At 41.1% G+C, this 23,213-nt stretch overlaps 1 protein-coding gene and 1 non-coding gene across 2 annotated transcripts in view; one reads left to right on the forward strand and one right to left on the reverse strand.

The window, feature by feature from the left end:
- The window catches only part of SPATS2 (spermatogenesis associated serine rich 2), a 145,191-nt gene that overhangs the window by 100,175 nt on the left and 21,803 nt on the right, over positions 1-23,213 (reverse strand). The window lies entirely within an intron of this gene.
- LOC116879080 lies at positions 6,368-6,470 on the forward strand. The gene has a single exon (XR_004384955.1). It is a non-coding gene; the product is annotated as a U6 spliceosomal RNA (small nuclear RNA).

Consider the following 23,213-nt stretch of genomic DNA (forward strand, 5'->3'; position numbering starts at 1 on the left):
TAAATCCATGCTGCTATATTATAATTCTCAAAATTAATGCATAATGCATACAGCATATCATGCATTAAATATTTTAAAAGATAAGGTTTCATCGAGTTGAAATTAGTTAAGTCATACTAGCGGATTTAAAAGCATGAAAAATTAACTCTTCCTTCTCGGGACCTCTACTCCCTCCAAACCAACAGGTACCCTTCATTTGGTAATATGTGCCAAATAGGGGAAAAAAGGGAATGCAGACAAACAAGTGAAAGTTATAGAAGGCTAATCCCAAAAGGAGACTTGCCTCTCCAAATTGTAACTGAAGTTAAAAGACTATATAGTGAGAAGTCTTTACATTTTCAGGAGTTCAAGATAGCTATGTACTGTGCTCCTTCTTGGGAATGTAACTCATTCCAAAATGTTCTTTCCTGACTCTTTGGAAGGTTCTTATACCACCAACAACTGGCATGTGTTTAGAGGATTCTATTAAAGCTTCGTAAAAGCATCTTTCAAGTTCCAAGTAAAAAAATAACTGAATCATTTAAAATAAAAGCTTTTTCTCTCTACCCTCAATTCAACAACGTATATAAATCTGGAAACCAAGAAAAATAAAACAGGTAAGTGATTAAATACAAGCACTTGTTCTCTAGAAATGGGAAGAGTATGGCAGGCAGTTAATTCTGTAACAACTTCCTATTCCCTAAGCTATCTTCTCTTTTTGGATCATCAGAGAATTTGTGTGAATCTCTCATGATGCACAAATCCAGAAAGAAAGATGAAGAAAGAAGCAAAAGGGGAAGAAAAAACAAAAAGGAAAGAAAATGCAAAATACAAAAATGCAATATTCACATTGGTTCTTTGACCATAAATAAATACAGCAAAACATACTCACTGCCACCCTCCTTTCATCTAGTGAGAAAAGGCGGTGGGGGGGGGGGGGAAGATAACACAATAGCCTCTATAAACACATACCATAAAATACCCCAACTTTTCTGAATGTTTTAACTCCAGAGCCAGCTCACTATATAAGGTGAGCAAAATCTCTTCAGATGGGATCAGGCAGTAGACAGTTCTAGAGACCATACCTTAATGCTATTCGAAGTCTCTTATAACCTGCTTTACCACTTGCTCTGTGGAGTCCTCAAATTTAAAATCATTTCTATCATTTATCCACTTTTCAAATTTTCCCTTAGAAGTATCCCTGCCAGCATTAAGAGAGCTAGCTAAACTAATCCAAATGAAATTGAAAATGACAGACACACCTACTCTTTATCCCTTATAAAAATGTTACCCAGAAAAAAAAAAAAATGTTACCCAGAGAGTCAAACAAATCTGTAATGGTAGAATTTTCTACAATTTGATAGTTTTTCTTCTTTGTTTCTTTTGTTTTCTCTTTTGGGATGGAAGCACAATTACTGCCTACTCTCACACAAAAGGAAAAAGAATGCGAAGTCCAAAGCTTCCAGGACTTATCTCTAGAAGAAAAGAGTTATTTGTTTCTTTCTGTAAAGAGGTGTTTGTTGCTGTAAAGTCTCCTTCCACAGCTCTCCCACACCTCCATTCTTTTCTTTTTTTTAAAAAAGATTTTATTTATTTATTTGACAGAGAGAGAGATCACAAGTAGGCAGATAGGCAGGCAGAGAGAGAGGGGGAAGCAGGCTCCCTGAGGAGCAGAGAGAGCAATGTGGGGCTCTATCCCATCATGACCTGAGCCAAAGACAGAGGCTCAACCCACTGAGCCACCCAGGCAACCCCCCACCTTTTTTTTTTTTTTTTTTTTTTTTTAAGATTTCCTTCCTTCTTTCCTTTCTTCCTTCCTTTGTCAGAAAAAGAGAAAGCACAAGCAGGGGAGCAACAGGCAGGAGGAGAAACAGGCTCCCCACTGGGCAGGGAGCTGGATTCGAGACTCCATTCCAGGACCCTGGGATCATCACCTGAGCCAAAAGCTGAGGCTTAATGGACTGAGCCACCCAGGCATCCCACAGCCGTCCATTCTTGAACATTAAATGAAGGGACGTGTTTACCTACCTCTACCCCCATGAACAGGGAAAAGAAAGCCTGCTCTAACAAAGTATAACCTTCTATATTCTAGCTTCCAAAACTTTTTGATAGGTGTATGTGTGGAACATTTTGTGTTTTAAAACAAGTTTATACAGTCTTCGATCCTACTCCCATCAAACGTAGAGTCTAATTCTCCTCCCCATGAAGAAAATGAAGCAGAAGTGACACTGAGTAAGGTCATAAAAGGTGATTTTAGGTTATAAAAGGTGATAAAACTTCTGCCTGGCACTCACTCTCTGAGGATAGGGAACTTTGGACTCCGGAATCACCAACTAAGATATCCAACTACCCTAAAGCCCTCATGCTGGCCTGGGTACGAGACAAGATGTCACAATTATAGAGATGTCCAAGAAGTGCCAGCTGCTTGAGTCTTTCCAGCCCAGCATCCTGATCTGTGGATGAAGAATCCCAAAAGATGACTCCAGGCCCAAGTACCATCTGCCTCCAAGTGTAAGAGAGGAAGCCTTTTAAAATGATTCCAACCCAGCTATCATCTGATTGCTTACTCATGAAAAACACTGAGAAGAAACTGCCTAGCCAGATTCAAACATCAGAACCATAACAGATTGAAAAAAAAAGATGTTGTTTTATACCACTAGGTTTGCGATGATGTATTACACAGCAGTAGACAACCAAAGCAGATTTTGGTTATAGAGTTGCTTCCAAAAAATGTAAACATTTGGCTTCCAGATTAGAGGGCAGGACAAAGTCAGAAGTAGCGGAAAGTGTTAGTGAGAGCCTGAAAGGGTCTTAATGTCACTGTTAGGAAAAGCCTCAAGGAAGCTGTCAATAAAGACTTAAAACAGGGGTCAGCAAACTATAGTCTACCAGCAAAATTCAAACCACTACCTGCTTTGGTAAATAGTTTTTCTGAAACACAGCCCCACCCGTTCATCTACATATTGTCTGCGGGTGCCTTCTCACTCGACAGCAAAGTTAAGCAGATGTGCCAGTGACCACAGGGCCCCAAAGCCTAAAATATGTATTGTGTGGCCCTTGACAGAATAAAGTTGCTGATCCTTGGCTTAAAAGAAAGTGAGAAAAGTGTTACTGAAAGCTGAAGGAAAGAAAAATCCTATTAGATAAGTGGAAAGTTTAGCAAAGCTGTCACCTGAAATAATGTTGAAAACAGAAAATATAACCAATGAACTGATGAATATGGGTAAGGAAATTTCCAGGCAGAATATCAAAAGTGGGGGCACCTGGGTGGCTCATTCGTTGGGCATCTCTGCCTTCCGCTCAGGTCATGGTCCCACAGTCCTGAGATCCAGCCCCACATTGGGCTCCCTGCTTGGCTGGGAAGCCTGCTTCTCCCTCTCCCACTCCCCTTGGCTTGTGCTCCCTCTCTCGCTGTCTCTCTCTGTCAAATAAATAAATAAAATCTTTAAAAAAAAAAAAAAGAATATCAAAAGTGTCAACTGGTATTTTTCAGCTAAGTATCATAAAGTACAGGTACAGAGATGAGAAGAATTATATAATTTTCAAACAATAGAGGAAATATAAAAGAGTCAGGACTTGGTAGGTCCAAAAATAAAACTGTTTCTTACTCCCATATAGCAAACATTTCTCAAATTAAGAAATGCCCAGGGGTGCCTCAGTGGTTTAGTCGCTTAAGCGTCTGCCTTCGGCTCACGTCATGGTATGGAGCCCCACATCATCCAGCTCCTTCTCCCTCTGCCTACTACTCTCCCTGCTTGTGCTCTCTTGCTATCTCTCTCTCTAATAAATAAATAAAATATTTTTTAAAAAACTAAGAAACACCTTCTGGAGAAAGATCAAACCCAAGGCAGTATCAGGGACACATGGCCTAAAGATTAAACATTTGTTTAGACCAAGGACTGACATTTTCCATAAAGGGGAAGATAAATGTTGTAGACTTTGAGGGCCATATACAGTCTCTGTTGAACATTCTTCTTCTTCTTCTTCTTCTTCTTTTTTTTTTTTACAACTCTTTAAAAATGTAAAAGCAAATCTTAGCTCACTGGCAATAGCTGAGCAACCCTAGTGTAGACTTCAAAAGAGATTTAATTTAAGGTGGTACCTCACAATTCCTTTCAAACAAAAAGACTTCTAAGAATCTTAAAGGTGTTGTCCCACAAAAAGTTTAAATGGAGCTGAGACGGTTCAGGACATGCTGCCCTAAAATAAGGTATATTGACATACTAAATATTTTAAGCTGAAGGTGCTTGAGAAAATGGCAGAAGCAGGAAGGTCATTCTGACCTTTCCCCTGCTCTTCTGCCCTGAAGCAGGTCATAAAACTCTCATATGAGAGGTGCCCTCCCTGCACGTGGAATAAGGGAGCATTCTTACCTCCAAAGGCACAGGGACACAGAGAAGAATCCTAACAGGCCTTGCTAAATTTCCCCCAGTTCACTATACTTTCTTCATACTCTTTGTCTTACATTTCTCCACAACTGCCCACGCTTAATCAAACACAGCATAAAAATACTAAGGCTTAAACATTTCTTCAGTTTAAAAATATAACTACCCTACAACCCAGCAATTGCCCCACTAGGTGTTTACCCAAAGAATACAAAAATACCGTGGATGGAACTAGAGGGTACTATGCTAATTGAAATACGTTAATCAGAGAAAGACAATTACCATATGCTCTCACTCATACACGGAATTTAAGAAATAAAACAGAGGATCACCTGGGAAGAGAGGAAAAAATAAAACAGGAGGAAATCAGAGAGGGAGACAAACCATAAGAGACTCTTAATCAAAGGAAACAACAGAGGGTTGCTAGAGGGGAGTGGGGTGAGGGGATGGGGGAACTGGGTGATGAGCTTTAAGGAGGGCACGTAATGCAATGAGCACTGGGTGTTATATACAAATGATGAACCAGTGACCTCTACCTCTGAAACTAATAATACATTATGTGATAGTTAACTGAATTTAAATTAAAAGATAAAGTCCTAGGAAGCAAGCAAAAAAATAAAAACATAAATAAAATTTCAGAGAAAAAAATAGAATACGAAAATACTAATTCAAAGGGATACATTCACCCCAATGTTTAAAGCAGCATTATCTCCAATAGCCAAACTATGGAAACAGCCCAAGTGTCTATCGATAGATGAATAGATAAAGAAGTTGTAGTACACACATACACACACACAATGGAGTATTTCTCAGCCATAAAAAAGAATGAAATCTTGCCATTTGCAACGATGTGGATGGAACTAGACAGCAATAAGCTAAGTGAAATAAGTCACTGGGAGAAAGACAAATACCATATGACTTCACTCATATGTGGAATTTAAGAAACAAAACAAATGAGCATGGGGGAAAAAAACAGAGAGAGGCAAACCAGGAAACAGACTCTTAACTACAGAAAACAAACTGATGGTTACCAGAGGGAAGATGGGCAGGGGCAATGTGGAAACAGGGAAATAGGTGATGGGGATGAAGGAAAGCATTTGTGATGAGCACCAGAGGGTGTGCATAAATGTTGAATCACTATATTGTAACCTGAAACTAGTATTATACTGTATGTTAACTGGAATTTTTTTAATTGGAATTTAAATAAGAACTTAAAAAATAAACATTTCTTCAGGTCTTCATTTACTAATAAAAGTACCCCTGCCACATAAAACTTATATTAAATACATGTGTATCCTTTTAATCGGTCTTTGTCAATTTAATTTTCAGACCCAGCCAGGATCTTAAGAGGTCAAGGAAAACTTTTTCCTCTTCTACAGAGCCTAAGGTAGAGAAAGACATATGATTGTCTGAGTGTGGCTTTTGTCTAACAGAGTGAACCCCTCAAAAGGATTCACAGAGAATTCTATGTAGAGAAACACTGTCATCTTGGACTAAAAAAAGACGGTACAAAATGAAAAGAGGTTTTTGGGACAAACACCCCCTTCATGTTCAAACCCTATGGTTTAGGAAATTACTCAGCTGCAAACAAAGAATACGTTTTATGGAAAAGGAAGGCGAATTCAAAGGGCAAAACCAAGAGCTATGAAGGATGGTTCCCCGGCAATACAGCAGAGCCCTAATCACAGAAGTGATGATATGGGCCTGGGTGGATTTCAGATTTGCTGTGGACCAGCAACTATTGTGTTCCTTACATTTTTCTTTTATTTTTTAACAGAAGTGTCCATAGTGGTTATCTTGTGCCTGTCCACTGTTGCATATTGGGTGGCTAGGGAGAGGTAACATTTCTCTTTAGCTTACAGGTCCTCAAAGTGAAAGTAATGGTACCCAGGGAGCTACATATGAGGAATACTATCCAAATAGCCTAACCTGCACCGGGATCTGCTTTAGAGACAAGATCCTAGACCTCAAGCCTGAGCATGAAGACACATGAGGTAAGACCCCTCTGTTTGGCAGCACAGACACTAAAATTGGAACAATACAGAAAAGACTAGCATGGCCCCTGCCCAAAGATGACATGCAAATTCTCAAATTTGTGAAGTGTTCCATATTAAAAACAAAAACAAAGACCCATCTGAGAAGGGGTAAGTGTGTTTTGCACTTGGGAGGAATGTAAATCTGTGGCCAGAAGAACAACCAAAGTGGCTTTGAAATATGTCTGCATATTCTTGACAATCTTCCCAGAAAGAGGTGGAGTCTAATTCCCTTCCCTTTGAACATGGGTTGGCCTTAATGACTCATTTCTAATGAATAAAATGCAGCAGAAATGACACTGATTCTGAATTTAGGTCATAAAAGACAATACACCACCCTTATTCTTATTCTCTTATTCAGAACAAGTGCTTTTGGAGCCCTAAGCCTCCATGTAAGAATTCTGGGTGCTATGAAGCCCCTATGCTGGGACTACACAGAAACAGAGACAGTGATGTTCAAGGAGTTATTTCAGATCCTAGTTATTTGCACTTTCCTGCTCAAGGGCCAGAGCTGTGAGTCTAGAAAGAAAGAACGCAAGGCCCATCAGACACAAGTGCATGAAAGAACTTGTACAAGAATCACTTAGATAAGCCTACTCAACACGCAGAACCTTAGGAGTTCTGCACCAAGTTAGAAGTGGTTTTATCCCTTGACAATAGATAACTGCAACAGCGTGCCTGGGGACACAGCCTGAAATGCTGGAAGGTCACACTTACTTAGACTGCCTTGCTGTATATACCAACCAAATGACACCAAACAACATTTCAGCTCATCCAGCTCCTACCAAAATATTTGATTTGATCTTCATTTGATCACGCTAAAAGATATTTTATGACTGATCTAACATATACACAATTACAATGTGACAATTGTTTCAAATTGTATGCCAATATTATTTAAAATCACCAACATTTATACACATAGTCCAGGTTTCTTCCTATTTCAGTTTCATATTATTTTAGTTATTTTATAATTATTTTTGAAATGATTAAGTAATTTGAGACTGCTAGTCATACCACCTCCTCTACAACATAACACTAATTTGTAGTGTCGTCAAATGTGGTTATAGGGGCGCCTAGGTGGCACAGTATTAGGTATCTGCCTTCAGCTTGGGTCTTGATCCCAGAGTTCTGGGATCAAGCCCCTTATCGAGCTCCTGGGTCAGCAGGGAGCCTGCTTCTCCCTCTACAGTTTCCCCATGCTTGTGTTCCCTCTCTCGCTGTAACGGTCATAAATGAAATCTTTAAAAAAAAAAATGTGGTTATACCAGCAACAGAACTAGAATAATCATCACTAATATATAATAACCACTGTTTCTATGGTCTCATTTTTTTTTTTTAAAGAGGCATTTTTGCGGGCACCTGAGTGGCTCAGTCCGTTGAGCATCTGCCTTTGGCTCAGATCATGACTCCAACATCCCAGGATCAAATCCCTTGTTGGGCTCCCTGCTCAGTGGAGAGTCTGCTTCTCCCTCTCCCTCTGCCCTCTTCATGCTGTCTCTCTCACTCTCTCTCAAATAAATAAATTAAAAAAAAAAATTTTTAAGAGACATTTTTTTAAAGAATTTATTTATTTCTTTTTTTTAATATTTTATTTATTTATTTGACAGAGATCACAAGTAGGCAGAGAAGCAGGCAGAGAGAGAGGAGGAAGCAGGCTCCCTGCTGAGTAGAGAGCCCGATGCTGGGCTGGATCCCAGGACCCTGAGATCATGACCTGAGCCGAAGGCAGAGGCTTTAACCCACTGAGCCACCCAGGCGCCCCAATTAATTTATTTCTTTATTGAGCACAAGCACAGGGAGGGGCAGAGGAAGGAGGAGAGGGAATCTCCAGCAGACTCTGTGCTGAGGGTGAAGCCCAATCTCATGACCTGAACCAAATCACGAGTCAGACACTCAACTAACTGAGCCCCCCAGGCTCCCCAGGTCTTTCCTTTTTTTTTTTTTTTTTTTTTTTTTTTTTTAGATTTTATTTATCCATTTGACAGACAGAGATCACAAGTAGGCAGAGAGGCAGACAGAGAGAGAGGGGGAAGCAGGCTCTCAGAGGAGCAGAGAGCCTGACAAGGGCTCGATCCAGGACTCTGGGATCATGATCTGAGCCGAAGGCAGAGGCTTCAACCCACTGAGCCACCCAGGCACCCCGGTCATTCCATTTTTAAATGCTATGATCTAAATCCCGGGAAAATAAATCATCTGCATTTGAAGATACCCAATTCAATGTGTTTTAGATCACTGACATAGAATTAATGTTCACAGATTATAAACATGGTTAAGCTCCCCTTCCACAGAGAAACTAAAACCACTGAGCCAAAACTAATTGGTCCCAGTAGAATGGAAGAAGATACTCTGGAACAGGAAGAACAAGGAAGCCTGAGGTGAAGACAACGTACTCTGAAAATTCTCCATTGTGAAAGCATTCCCAATTAGACATTTTAAGGAAAAAAGCCTTAATCGTCCATGCCACCAAATAACTAAAACATCCTAAATTATTTAGCAGCAGTTTAATTAACATTTTTCACTCTTCCCTAGACTGTCAAATGTTTGACTTTTTTTTTTTTTAGCAAGCAAGCACTGAGAAGAAAAAGTCAAATATAATCACAATCAGTTTGAGAAGAAATTTTAAAAAATAAAATATGTGTTCTGCTTTAGATGTGTGGGTCTTTTTTTAAGATTTTATTTATTTAACAGACAGAGATCACAAGTAGGCAGAGAGGCAGGCAGAGAGAGAGGAAGGGAAGCAGGCTCCCTGCTTGAGCAGAGAGCCTGATGTGGGGCTCGATCCCAGGACCCCAGGATCATGACCTGAGCCAAAGGCAGAGGCTTTAACCCACTGAGCCACCCAGGCGCCCCTAGATGTGATTCTTTGACCACTGAATATTATATATACCCAAAGATTGGGTAACTAAAAGGAAAGAGGTTAGTGTGAAAAGTCTATTTAACCCACAATATGGCTGATTTTAAAAATCAGCCTGGGTTCTAGGTCCTGATAGCATAGCTACTGCAAAGAAAAAAGGTTCTTTCTTACTTACAGGGCAAAGGTTTAGGCTCTATACAAATTTTTTTTAAGATTTTTTTTTAAAAGATTTTTATTTATTTATTTGGCAGAGAGTGACACAGGGAGAGAAGGAACACAAGCAGGGGGAGTGGAAGAGGGAGAAGCAGACTTTCTGCTGAGCAGGGAGCCCGATGTAGGGCTCGATCCCAGGACCCTGGGATCATGACCTGAGCCGAAGGCAGATGCTTAACACCTGATCCACACAGGTGCCCCATAAATTCTGAAATAAATAAAGGTCACTTCCCACAGAGAATCCATAACCACTTCGTTCTTCCTTCCTCATGCAAAAGTCCCAATCCTTCAATAAAACTGACTTTGGGTGTCAGAAAAACACTAAACTTACTGAACTTAGTCACCCTGAAGAATCAATATTTGAAAGCCCCTAATCTTCCTATGAGATTAAAGACTGTAAATATAATGCAACATAGTGGAAAACATTCTGGATTCCCCCTCAAAAAATTCCTTTTAAGCTCTACATCAAGAAAATGTGCCCTTCAGGGTGCCTGGGTGGTTCAGTGGGTTAAAGCCTCTGTCTTCAGCTCAAGTCATAATCCCAGGGTTCTGGGATCGAGCTCCACATTGGGCACTCTGCTTACCAGGGCGCCTGCTTCCCCATCTCTCTCTCTGCCTGCCTCTCTTGCCTACTTGTGATCTCTGTCAAATAAATAAATAAAAATCTTAAAAAAAAAAAAAAAAAAAAGGAAAGAAAGAAAAGAAAAGAAAAAAAATGTGCCCTTCTACTTACCACCCTATCTTCCCGTACTGAAGACAGGGATAAACATGTTAGTGAGCACTCAAAACTGTGCATAAATGAATCGATATTTTGCCTTTATCTCCCATGTAAGAAACTTGCTTCTAGTTCCATTCTACCACTAACAATCTCCAGAATCCTGGGGAAACTACTTGCTCTCTCAAGCTTTAGATTCCAATATACAACATAAAATGAGGTGAGGTGGAGACTGGGGAGGAGGATTAGACATTAAGTTTCATGAGGGCAACAACTGTCTTATTCAATACCTCTGTAACCCAATCTAATAAAATGGCTATTGTACATTCAAATATGTACTGAATGAAGTTTCTTCCAGCCCTGACTCCGTAATTCTTAATCATTTGCTTAAATTACATTTATTTTCTAAGCATGCAGTATACAGTCCAACATTCCTTCTCTATACTCAGCTCAATTAATAGTAAAGGACTTTTAAAACTAGAATACTGGGACACATGGGTGGCTCAATCAGTTAAGTGTCTGCCTCCAGCTCAGGTCATGATCCCAGGGTCCAGGGATCGAGTGGAACATCAGACTCCCTGCTCAGCAGGAAGCTTGCTTCTCCACCCATCTGCTTCTCTCCCGGCTTATGCACTCTCCCACTCGCTCGCTCGCTCTCTCTGACAAATGAATAAATAAATCTTTAAAAACCAGGGGCACCTGGGTGGCTCAGTCATTAAGCATCTGCCTTTGGTTCAGGTCATGATCCCAGGGTCCTGGGATCGAGCCCCACATCAGGCTCCCTGCTCTGCAGGAAGCCTGCGTTGCCCATTCCCTCACTCCCCCTCCTTATGTTCTCTCTCTCACTGTCGCTGGGTATTTCTCTGTCAAATAAATAAAATCTTTAAAAAAATAAATAAAAATTTTAAAATAATAAATAAATAAATAAATAAAACTAGAATACTTCCAAAATCTTCTCCACCTGTTCACACAGGTGCTTTGCATGACGGATATTATTTATCCCCTACAGATGTGGTTTTTAAAAAGGTAAGACTGCGGGGCAGGGGGTGGGGGGTGTGCTCCTGGTGGCTCAGTCAGTTAAGCACCCAAGTCTTGATTTCACCTCAGGTCATGATCTCAGGATGTGAAGTTGATCCCCATGTCTGACTCTACCCTGGCTCTCCCTCTGCCACCCCTATCATGCTCTCTCTCAAAAAAATTAAAATAATAAAAATAAATAAAAAGGTAAGATGTGGACAAAGACGGGATGCCAGAAGCAATACAATTTTCCAGATTCTTCTGAGCTGGGTTTTACAGTTTAATTTCACTGTGCTACTTAAATACACTATTAGAAGTACCTGGAATAGTGAGGCTAATCCATTGCAATCCAAAATGTATTCCAAAGTCAAACACAATGTATTATCTATTCTGTATGTCCATCCTTTAGCATAAGTGATTGAGAACTGTACACATTTATTTCGGCTCATGCTTTTCACAGTATACAACCAACAACTCCCACCAATTCATTATCTAGAGTTCTTTCTGTACACCATATAAAAGCTGGTATTTAAAAGGATCTTACACCTCTGGAACACTATCATCTCCAATTTAGGTGTAGCGTTCAAAAAGTTGGCCCATCTCTGCTATCGGGTAGTAATGCCTGCAATAAATTCAAGAACTTCAGCTCAAATAAGTTATCACAGTTGACATATTCCCAAATCATCCTAATTATTAAAATCTAGTAACAACTTTTGAAATATTAACCCATATCTTCACTCGTAATTTACAGTTTGTACCCTGCCACTTAGCATTTACTTTATGTTCACTCAGTCACCTACTGTGTGCCAGATACCGTTCTAGTCCAAGGGTCAGCAAACAAAATTTCTCAATAAAAGGCCAGAGAGCAAACACTGTAGGCTTTACAGGTCATACGGTCTCTGTCAACAGTACTCAGCTCTGCTGTTGGTGTGTCAGAGCAGCCACAGACAATGCACCGATGTATGAGCGTGGCTGTGTTCTAATTCAAGTTTATTTACAAAAACAGGCAGCTGGCCATTTCTTTAGCTTACCAGTCCCTATTCTACACCTATGGGGAGACAACAGTGAAATAAATTTTTAAAATTAAAATTAAGGGTGCCTGGGTGGCTCAATCATTTAAGCATCTGCCTTCAGCTCAGGTTATGATCTCGGGGTCAAGGGACAGAGCCCCACTTTGGGCTCCCTGCTCAGTGGGGAGTCTGCTTCTCCCTCTCCACTGCCCCTCCCCTTGCTCATGGTCTCTCTCACTCTCTATTGCTCTCTCTCAAATAAATAAAATAAAATAATTTCAAAGTTAAAATTAATTAATTAATTACACATGCACAAGCACACGGCCTATCGCATGTTGGTAAATGCTATGGAGAAAAAGAAAGCAGGGTAAGGGAAATAGAGCCAGGGCCTCACTGATACGGTGACATTTGAGCCTTACACCTAAAGAAAGAAAGAGGAAAGGCCATGCTACCAATACAGGAGAAGCATTTCAGGGAGAGGTAATAGGAAGCATAAAGGCTTTAAAGAAGGAACAACCTGGATCTTAGAAAAAAAGCAACAATGTCACTGTGGCTGAAGGGACATGGAGAGTAAAGAGTCATAGGTAATTAGGCCAGAGAGGTAAACTAAGAACAGACTCTACAGTCTTTTAGGCCACTGTCAGAACTTGGTCTTTTACTCTGAGATGGAAAACCACTGGAAGGTTTTGAGCAAAGGACTGACAATCTAATTTGACTTATTAGAGGATCATTCTGGATGTGTATAGAGACAAGAGCAGAAGCAGGGAATAAGCCAGAAGGCTAAATGTAGTAATAATCCAAGAAAGAGAGAATGGCAGTTTGAATCTTGGTGGTAGCAGCTGAAATGGTGATCAGATTCAGTATGAATCCTGAAGATAAAAACATGATCAGATGGGAAATGCTGCAGAGACAGAGGCATCAAGGATGATTCTCAGGTTTTAGGCTCAAGTAACTGGAAGGATAGTCTTTATGTCCTAATAATGGGGATGGCTGTGGGAAAAAGCCAGGCAGAAACATTAAGTTTCAGATGCATATTAGACATCCACGTAGAGACATTAAGTAGGCAATGGAGTATACAAGTTTGAAGTTAATATACTTTTACATTATGCCTATTCCCAGTATGTTCAATCTCTCCAACAGGTACAAAATCCTTAAGAACAAAAACACCTCACTTTTCACTTTACTCACAAGTATTATCCTCAAGACTATCTGCTCCTACTTTATATACAGTTCTAATAAGATTAGATTTCTAGGTTCTGAATCTATAAAAGACAGCAACAGCAAATTTAAAGAAGGGAGAAGGAGCTATAACTGACAGCTGACAAGGAAAAGATATTACAAAAAGCTGACAGAAACTAGAAATGTCCAGCATTCTGAGATTATTTACTATACAATCAAGCAGCTGTATATAAATGTCAGTAAGTTAGTAGTCCCTGAAGGTCTTTTGCTATAGCACAAAATATTCCTAATTATCTTTTTTTTTTAAAGATTTTATTTATTTATTTGACAGAGATCACAAGTAGGCAGAGAGGCAGGCAGAGAAGAAGGGAAGGAGGCTCCCCACTGAGCAGAGAGTCTGACGTGGGACTCAATCCCAGGACCCTGGGATCACAACCTGAGCCGAAGGCAGAGGCCTTAGCCCACTGAGCCACACAGCCGCCCCCCTAATTATCTTAAATTCAGTTGAAAAATCAACTTTTCAATGACATCATACTTCTTAAAAATATTGCTATTATAAGTGGAAGAAATGGGGATGCCTAAGTGGCTTAGTTGGTTAAGCGCCAGCCTTTGGTCCAGGGTCCTCAGAATGAGTCCCGCATTGGACTCCTAGCTCAGCTGGGAGCCTGGTTCTCCCTCTGCCTGCTATTCCCCCTGCTTGTGCTCTCAGGCTCTCTTTCTCTCTGTCAAATAAATAAATAAAAACCTTTTAAAAGCAGGGAAGGGCACCTCAGTGGCTCAGGTGGTTAAGCGTCCACCTTTGGCTCAGGTCGTGGTCTCAGTGTCCCAGGTCCCTGGGTCTCAGGATCCAAGGTGGTCCTCAAACTCCACCTTGGGTTCTCTGCTCAGTGACAAATCTGCTTCTCCCTCTGTGATCACTTTCACTCTCTCTTAAATAAAATCTTTATAAAAAAAATAAATGAAAGAAATGGCTGGCTTAGTCAGTAGAGCATGTGACTCTTGATCATGGGATTGTGGGTCTGAGCACCACATTGACTGTAGAGATTACTTAAGAAAATAAAATAAAATCTTAGGGGCACCTCGGTGGCTCAGTTGGTCAAGCGTCTGCCTTCGGCCCAGGCCATGGTCCCAGGGCTGGGATGGAGTGCCGCATTGGGTTCCCTTCTTCCTCTCCCACTCCCCCTGCTTGTGTTCCCTCTCTCACTGTCTCCCTCTGTTAAATTTTTAAAAAATTAATTAAATTTAAAAAATAAAATTAAGGGGAAAGGGAAGGGGAATACCTGGCTGGTTCAGTCAGAGAAGCATACGACTCCTGATCTTGGGGTCAGGAGTTGGAGCCCTATGCTGGGTGTAGAGATTACTCAAATAAATAAACAAACTTAAAAAAAAAAAAAAAAGCTGGGGGAGGGGAGAAATAGTATGTAAGAGTTAATATCAATTATCTGAAAATTTGATGTATGTGTTATTCTCATAGTATTTGTTCCAAGGGAGCAAATGAAATTACTTACATGAACATCACTGAATAAACATTTATTTTGGACTCACCCTGTGCTGGAAATGATGGATATAAGAAAAAGCAACCTAGCATTCAAGTTTAAGCCTCTTCTTGAGGGATGGGAATATAAACAACTAATTGCAGTACAATGTGATCGGCAGACTGAAAACGGAATTTGAATTCAGATATCTGGGTTTGAATTTTGCCACTAGTCTTGGCTTATGGTTTAAGTTGCTAACCATTAACTTGCCAGCCATTCAGAAGAGGTAGCAGGCCACAGCTGACCTATGAGCAGCGTCTGCCACCCCCGGTGTACAGGAATATTGGGGGTGTATATGGTGATCAGAACAGATGATTCTGTTCCCTATTTCTTGGGTAAGAAAGGTTTGGAAGTTGAAGAGACACAGAGAGTCGAGCTGTGGCTGTTGGACATGTAACTCTCCTCCCCATTCTCTTCGCCTAGCTAACTGCGGCTCGTCTTTCAGGTCTCTGCTCCCAGGTCACTAACCTGTACTCTTCCCCTCCCTACCCTACCTGAGACTAACCTTTTTTTTTTTTTTTTTTAAAGATTTTATTTATTTATTTGACAGAGAGAGAGATCACAAGCAGGCAGAGAGGCAGGCAGAGAGAGAGGAGGAAGCAGGCTCCCTGCTGAGCAGAGAGCCCGATGCAGGACTCGATCCCAGGACCCTGAGATCATGACCTGAGCCAAAGGAGTGGCTTAACCCACTGAGCCACCCAGGCGCCCCGGCCTGAGACTAACCTGATACTTTTACTACAGGCTTCCAAAGAGCCCTCACTATAAAGCCTTCACATTAAATTATAATTTCTGGTTTAACTGTCTTTCCTGCTAGATTGCAAGACCATGTAAATGGGAACCTTTCTACATGCTCAACACGATATCCTGAACATCTGGCCCAGTGCTTGGCGCATAGTAAGTGCTGATAAATATCCACTGAAATGAATGAATCGAACAACAGCTGAGTCTCCCATCCAGCAACAGCTCTTTCAGGAACCTGTCAAAACACAAATCCTTGCAGGCACTTGGGTGGTTTAGTTGGTTAAGTGTTCAACTCTTGATTTCACCTCAGGTCACGATCTCAGATTCGTGAGATCAAGTCCCATGACAGGCTCTCTGCTGAGCATAGAGCCTGCTTAAGATTCTTTCTCTCCCTCTCTCTCTCTGCCCCTCCCAGCCAGCCCTCCTTGTACTCTCTCAAATAAACCAATAAAACAAAAAAAACAAAAAACACAGAGCTTGGGGAGATTCCCTCCTTTCAGACAGAACTTTTACTCTTCTCTCCCAGGACATGGGTCAAACTCTTTCCCTCATCTAACTCCGTTTCCTAGGCCCCATTTCAGGAATCTAAAGCGAAGTCTCTCTGAAACTTCTTCCCTCCTCTCCCTTTCCAACCCTGATGGTAAGACTCCCTAATTCCTTATTGTAATTCTGCTGTCATTTCCCCAGCAAGCTAGTAACAGCATCATTTATGAGTTTCCAGAATATCTAGGCTATTTAAGAACAGGGTACTGAAAACATCTAGATGTTGTACTCTAAGTGATCAATAAAAAAGGGTGAAAAAATAGAGGCAGCGCAGGTAAACAACAGGGAAAAGAACAAGAAATTCTGGTTTTTGACTAGCTGCATTAACAGCTTCTCACTGGACCACCTTAGCCCCAGGAGCAGAGAGCAAGTAATGGAGCCGCAGCCCCTCTGCCCCTCCCTCAGGCTCTACGCCAGCACTAGCACGAGAAGGGAAGGGACCCCTTTACTCTGTGGAGCATCTGCACACACCTCTATCCCTTATCTGCTTACACTACAATTCGCCTGAGACATCAAGACTAATCTCCTTGGGATCTCTCCCTCTTTCTATCACTTACCACAAGAATCCCAGGACTCTGGAGTCATTCCAAATCCCTAAGCTCTCATTCCCATATAGCTAAGTATATCCCCTTTAATGAACTGCTCCCCTCTCCTACTTCTCCTCAGTTTCTGCTCCAGTTGAAATCAAGTTGTTCTGAGGCCACCGCTCTCTCTACAGTCCTATCTGTGGTCGCTCCTCTGCCGCCCCCTTACACTACTGGGCCTTGGGCAGAAGAGGTGGGTATTCATGTTGTCCTCTGCTTCCAGTTTATTCCCCTTTCTTCCTTCCTAAAAAAGCTTCCTGTCAGATGATGCCACCACATCCCACCCCTCTGTTGAATTCATGGGGCTATGCCTGGATCCCTTTTTCTCAAGCCTCCCAGACTTCAGTTCCTATCTCACTGGCCTGTCATAATTCCAAGTGATTCACTCCCTCACCGAGGTGACAGCTGTGATACTTGGCCTCAGTTTCTTGACCTCCTCGTGTGCAAACACCCTGCCCTCTACCCTACTGTAGCCATTCACTCCCTCAATCAATATCCTGTCCTAGAACTCGCCAACACAGTCACGATAGTCCCTCCGTAATCTCTACTTCATCTACACCCCACCCATCCATCACCACTCCCTGTCTTTTCAGGTTGCTCCCTCCAGCACCCCAACTCCAACAATACTTTGACCCCTCCAGGAATTACAAGCCATTCTGATCTTCATCTCCTGCCTTAGCTTAGATTTCAAAGTCCATTATGGCTTGACTGAGGTTCACTCTCCCACAAGCACTTCAAGTGTCCTGCCCCCTCCCTCGCTTCATCATACCCGCCTGGCAGAACACCTACCCTTATTAAATACAACTCCCTGTCAAACAACTAAACACTTCAGGACATTCCAGAGACAAATGGAAATTTGAAAACTGCCAGGAAACTGGATATTAAGGAACTCTTAAATTTTTTGGTATGGTAATGATATTTTTTGCAAGCATCCATAGATCTTAGAAATATGAAATATTTGTGCATAAAACATGATGTCTGGAGTTGCTCCAAAATAATATGGAAGGGTGGAAGTTGGTAAGTGTACAGATAGAACGAGACTGGCCACTAGTTTGTATCTGCTGAAGCTGTGGAAAGAGTATATGATGGCTCTATTTTTATATTTGTATTTGCATATTTTTTTAGAGATTTTATTTATTTATTTATTAAAGAGAGAGAGATCACAAGTAGGCAGAGAGGCAGGCAGAGAGAGAGAAAGGGAAGCAGGCTCAAGCAGGGAGCCTGATGCGGGGCTCGATCCCAGGACCCTGAGACCTTGACCCTAGCCCAAGGCAGAGGCCCAACCCACTCAGCCACCTGGGCGCCCCTGTATTTGTATTTAAAGTTTTCCCTAATAACATATTAAAAACAAAAAAATACAATTGTCTCACTACTCTGTGCCTACACCACGCAGTTAAATGTGGCTTTGAAATGGAAAAAAAAAAAATGCACCCACACATCCATATTAAACAATCGCACTTAAAATTCACAATCACAGGGGCGCCTGGGTGGCTCAGTGGGTTAAAGCCTCTGCCTTCGGCTCAGGTCATGATCTCAGGGTCCTGGGATCGAGCCCCGCATCGGGCTCTCTGCTCAGTGGGGAGCCTGCTTCCTCCTCTCTCTGCCTGCCTCTCTGCCTGCTTGTGATCTCTCTCTGTAAAATAAATAAATAAAATCTTAAAAAAAAAAAAAATTCACAATCACTAACTTCAAATGGTGCCTGAGCTCAACCCAACAATCCTACGACTCCTGCCTTATCCATTCATTCTCCCACACCCTCATAGGTCCATTTCATGTCATCTCCTTCCTCCTCAAGCCATCAGTACCTGTTCTCCATCTTCATTGGCTGCTGCCCTTCTTTCCATTTTCTCAGTGGAAAAGGAAGTACTCACTACCACTACAGGCATGGGTTCCTGCTTGCCCGGTCTTCCCTGTTATTTACTGTGGATGAACCAACCGCTCCTGTCTATAAGGCCAATGCCTCCACTTGGATACCAGATTCCAAGCCCATTCCCCATTGCCCAACCTCTTCCCATTCCCACCTCTCTAACAGCACTGTTTCTTTCTCTATGGACCCTCTTCATCAGCATTATATAAACACATTCTTTGGGGAGCGCCTGGGTGGCTCAGTGGGTTAGGCTGCTGCCTTCAGCTCGGGTCGTGATCTTGGGGTCCTGGGGTCATGTCCCGTATCGGGCTCTGTGCTCGGCGGGGAGCCTGCTTCCCTCTCTCTCTCTCTCTCTGTCTGCCTCTCTGCCTACTTGTGATCTCTGTCTGTCAAATAAATAAATAAAATCTTTAAAAAAACAAAACAAAACAAACACATTCTTTGGGATGCCTGGGGAGCTCAGTCAGTTAAGCAGTTAAGCGTTTGCCTTCAGCTCAGGTCATGATCCCATGGTCCTGGGGTTAAGTCCCACATTGGGCTCTCACTCAGTGGGGAGCCTGTTTCTCCTTCTGCCTGCCATTCTCCCTGCCTGTTCTCTCTCTCTCAAATAAATAAAATCTGGGGCACCTGGGTGGCTCAGTGGGTTAAGCCTCTGCCTTCAGCTCAGGTCATGATCCCAGAGTCCTGGGATCGAGCCCCACATCAGGCTCTCTGCTCAGTGGGGAGCCTGCTTCCCTCTCTCTCTCTGCCCACCTCTCTGCCTACTTGTTATCTCTGTCAAATAAATAAATAAATAAATAAATAAAATCTTAAACACACACACTCTTATTTCTATTTTATTTTTATTCTTTTTTACTGAGGTATAATTGATACATAACATTATAGCTGTTTCAGGTATACAATTATTTCTTCCATTTTAAAAGACAACTCCTTAACCCCAATTTCCCCTCCAGTTATATCCATTTCTCTGCTCTCTATGACAGCAGAACTCTTAGAAGAAGATGTCTATGCACACTATATCCAAATTCCTCTCCTCCCTTTCTCTTTCAAAATCACCCCAATGGCCTTTTATTTCCTGATTATTCCACCAAACCCTCTCCTATCAAGTTCAGCACCAACTTCCAAATTGCTAAATCCAATGGTCATTGTTCAGTTTTCATCTTATTTATATACCCACAACATCTGGCACACCATATTCTTATTTTGTCTAAATGTTACCCTCTCCAGAACGTCAGCTCAATGAGGACAGGGACTTTTCTTCCATTCACAATTACTTTTCCCCCCACATTTTAACATCTCTGAAATCCAGACACAACTGATGATATATTTGAATTGTTATATTTCTTCAAAGCACCTATGACATTACCAACCCAAAACAACCTTTTTTATTTTTTAAGATTTTATTTGAGAGAGAGAGAGAAAGAATGAGAGACAGAGAGCATGAAGAAGGAGGGTCGGAGAAAGAAGCAGACTCCCTGCTAAGCAGAGAGCCCAATGTGGAATTCGATCCTGGGAGTCCAGGATCATGACCTGAGCCGAGACAGTCACTTAACCAAGTGAGCCACCAAGCCACCCCCTAAAACCACCTTTAATTAAAATTTCTGCTTGACTGTTTTGTACACGTGAGTATCTAGTGTGAATTCTGACTGAGAACCAGTTCAAATCTCCAAGAAAGTTTTTCCCCTCCTACACAACACCAGGATTGAGACATGCCTTCTGTCACTTTCTGTGTGGTGGGTTTATTTCTCATCTACATTTTCATGTAGTTTCCCAGCTTTATGTAGGGCTTTGTAGAGCCTACCCATCGTGGGCCTATTTTCTTTTTTTAGTAGTACATAAAATAGTGATGTATCTTACAACTGATAGTACCAAAGTAGCAATACAAGCATATTATTTACAGAAATAGAAATAAATACAAAAAAGTGTTAACTAAAAAAGTTAAAAGTGCCTCTGAGGAAAGCAAAATAAGTGAGGAAAGGAGCTTTTTTTAAAAACAAATTTTACAGAACTATTTGATTTTACACACTATATACACATGTAACTTTGATAAAAATGAGCCTTAAAACTTAACAAAAGAAGGGCGCCTGGGTGGCTCAGTGGGTTAAAGCCTCTACCTTCGGCTCAGGTCACGGTCTCAGGGTCCTGGGATGGAGCCCCACATCGGGCTCTCTGCTCAGCAGGGTACCTGCTTCCTCCTCTCTCTGCCTGCCTCTCTGACTACTTGTAATCTCTGTCTATCAAATAAATAAATAAAATCTTTAAAAAAAAAAAAAAACCTTAATAAAAGAAAAAAATTAAATAATCTTTGTGAAAAACAGAGGAGAGAGGAAAATGTATGTGGACATGGGGGGAAAAAAGCAGGGGTCAGAAGGTAGGAAGCCCTTGCCTATTTATCTAGCAAGGGCAGAAAAATGAGAAAGGACAAAAACAAAGGGAAGAACAGCTTTGCAAGGAGGACTGGACACAAAGCATGCTGAAACCACAAAAATTAAAAAAAAAAAAAAAAGCCAGAATGGGTTGTTTAGTTGAAATTGTAGGTAATGATACAGGAATAGATCTTTTCAACTGAGCTCCGTATTTCCCATATTACCTAATGTCCATCTCCATTTGGATATCCATTTTTCATATCCATTTGAATATACAAGTAGGATTCCATTTATTTAAAATAGAAGATACAAACTGAACTAGTGACAGAAAGCAAATCTGTGGTTGCCTGTAAGGGGACAAGGGAAGTAGAGGAGAGGGCATGACAAAGGAAATGAGGAAGTTTTGGGGGGTTATAGATATGTTCATTATCTTGACCCCAACGATAGTTTCACAGTATATGCCAGAATATATCAAATTTGTCCACCCTAAATACATTAGTTTATTCTATCTCAATTATACCTCAAACATAACACCTATTGTTATAAAGTTGGTTTATGAAAAACAAGACAGGGAGAGCCACAGATTAGAAGAACATTTGCAATGCCACAACTACAAAGGATTAGTATCCAAATGTATTAAGAATACGTATCTGTTTAAAGCAAAAACAATTCAAAAGAAAAATAAGCCATGGCAATTAACAAATAATACACAAGAGAGGAAACTTAAAAGACAATAAACAAATTGAAATGTGTTCAAACTCACCAACAATGGAGGAAACGCAAATGAAAACTATGATACTCGTAAGATCAGCAAAAGTTATAAAGAACCAATAAAATTCAGGATTGTCATAGAGCAAAATGAATTCTTATACACTATTGATGAGTGTATTGAAACAACCTCTTTGGAAAACATTTTGATGATATCTAGAAAGTTAAACATGCATAAACCTTAAGACCCAGAAACTCTACTCTCACTCATCAGCACAATGAAACATGTAGAAGGTTCACACTACAACATTGTTTGTGATGGTTAAAAATTGGTTAAAAAGGCCAGGGGGCATCTGGGTGCCTCAGTCTGTTAAGCATCTGACTTCAGCTCAGGTTGTGATCTTGGGGTCCTGGAATTGAGCCCCATGTTGGAGTCCCCATTCAGTGGGGAATCTGCTTGGTCCTCTCCTTCTCCCTCTGCCCCTTCCTCTGTCATGCTTGCTCTCTCTCAAATAAATAAATTCTTAAAAAAAAAAAAAAAAAAGACAAAAAACAACAACAAAAAAAACCTTGGGGGCATCTGGGTGGCTCAGTCAGTTAAGTGTCTGACTCTTGATTTTAGCTCAGGTCACTATCTCAGGGTTGTGAGACCAGGGCCCTGTGTAGGGCAGGGCTCCATGCTCAGTGGGGGAGTCTGCTTGGGATTCTCTCTCCCTGTCCCTTGCCCCCCGCAACTTGCACACACATGCCCTCTCCCTCTCAAATAAATCTTTAAAAAAATTTTTTTAAATTTTATTTACTTTTTTGACAGAGATCACAAGTAGGCAGAGAAGCAGGCAGAGAGAGAGGAAGGGAAGCAGACTCCCCGCTGAACAGAGAGCCCGATGTAGGGCTCGATCCCAGGACCCTGGTATCGTGACCTGAGCCGAAGTCAGAGGCTTTAACCCACTGAGCCACCCAGGTGCCCCTAAACCTTTTTAAAATTTTTTAAAAATTAAATGTAAGGGGGCGCCTGGTTGGCTTAGTCGTTAAATGTCTGCCTTCAGCTCATGATCCCAGGGTCCTGGGATTGAGTCCGCATGGGTCCTGCTCAACGGGAAGCCTGCTTCTCCATCTCCCACTCCCCCGCTTATAAACCCTCTCTCATGGTCTCTGTCTCTGTCAAATAAATAAATAAAATCTTTAAAAAAGAATAATAAAATAAAATTAAAATTAAATGCATAGCCACATAATCAAACACCTACAGAAAACTTAAAATAAATTAGAGCTACATTTATTGACAAGAAACAAATCTCAAAAACCATGCTGAGCAACAAAAAACAAACTGCCAAAAGATAAGCACAATATGATGCTGAATTTATAAAATTTAAAAATTAAAATACTATTTACCTTCTAAGAAGCCATAGATAAGACGCATTATCCGACAAACCATAAGAAAAAACTCTCCAGTTAAACTATAATCAGTTGTAAAAATACATCAC

The sequence above is a fragment of the Lontra canadensis genome, unplaced genomic scaffold (genome assembly GCF_010015895.1).
Source record: "Lontra canadensis isolate GAN:19392208 unplaced genomic scaffold, GSC_riverotter_1.0 scaffold59, whole genome shotgun sequence".
In the NCBI taxonomy this organism is placed as follows: Eukaryota; Metazoa; Chordata; class Mammalia; order Carnivora; family Mustelidae; genus Lontra; species Lontra canadensis.